We start from the raw sequence: 1,203 nt of genomic DNA on the forward strand, positions 1-1,203 counted from the left end.
CACTTGAAAGTCGATGCTACCGTATGTCAATAATTAATATCATTTCGTGTTTGGTACAATGTGCTTTGCACGTCGCGTGCAAACTTCTTAAATGTTTCAGAGCTTATACGATATTTAATGATTGTTTTTTAGTTCCTGCTTTTGTACGTTAAAACGTTTCCCTATAGGATTCAAATCCGGACTGGCAAAATTATTGCAATCAATCAGACAACAAGTTGCAAAAATAGTGGAGACACCTCACCTTCTTGGGGCGTTATTAATTTCCCTATTATCTCTCACACTGCAGCCCCCCTCTCCCCCTTATCAGTGTTGCTAGCAAGAGAAAAACATTTTGGGAACTTAAGCAGTCAGCATTGAAAGGGGGAGAGGGGAGAGGAAGTGGGAAAGGTTTAAATTCTAGATAGGGCGGGCATTGGAAGCTAGAAAAGGTGTTTTTGAATGAAAGTGTCTCAACAATTTTGCAACTTGTTGTAGCATTTTACTTTCTAATTCTTCAAAAAAGCTGTGACGATTCAAAGGAATAATTACATTGATATGTTTAGCTCCTCCTGTACCATCATTATTAACAGCTTAAGAAAGCAATCTTCTAGATTCAAAGCCTTTATTATTATTAGCTGTAGTATTATTTGTATCAAGGTACCATAAGCTATTTTTAGCAACAGATCTTGAGTAATCACCCGAATATTCTAGAAGATTTGTCACAAAAGTTACATTATGCAAATTATTAGTATCATATACTATTTTACCTGCAGATTTAATCATAAGATGTTTAATTAAACTGTGAGCTCCATTTATTATTGTTATTCTATCTGCAGCCGCATATCCAGCACCATCTGCTATTTTTGTAACTGACGAACGAACGAACGAACTTCAAAAAATCCATTAAACTAATCGAAAAAACAAAAGATCTGTCATTAATCGTTTTTTTCTTGAGGCTGATTATTTGCAGGAGCTCTAATAATATCATCTAATTGAAAACGAACATACTCGTTTCTTTGCAAAAATTCGTTTGTTCTAAATGCCATTTTTATACTATCATATTACATAATTTTACGTCTTCTTTTTATACGACTGCCAGATATCAAACGATTTAAAATCATATTAGTGTCCTGTTGTTGTGTTATAGGTTGAATTGGCATTATTTTTTGTTGTTTTATTGAACCTTGTCTCATTTTAGAAAGATTCTTCATAATTAAATCACCA

Source organism: Montipora capricornis, chromosome 11 (genome assembly GCF_036669925.1).
Source record: "Montipora capricornis isolate CH-2021 chromosome 11, ASM3666992v2, whole genome shotgun sequence".
NCBI classification, from domain to species: domain Eukaryota; kingdom Metazoa; phylum Cnidaria; class Anthozoa; order Scleractinia; family Acroporidae; genus Montipora; species Montipora capricornis.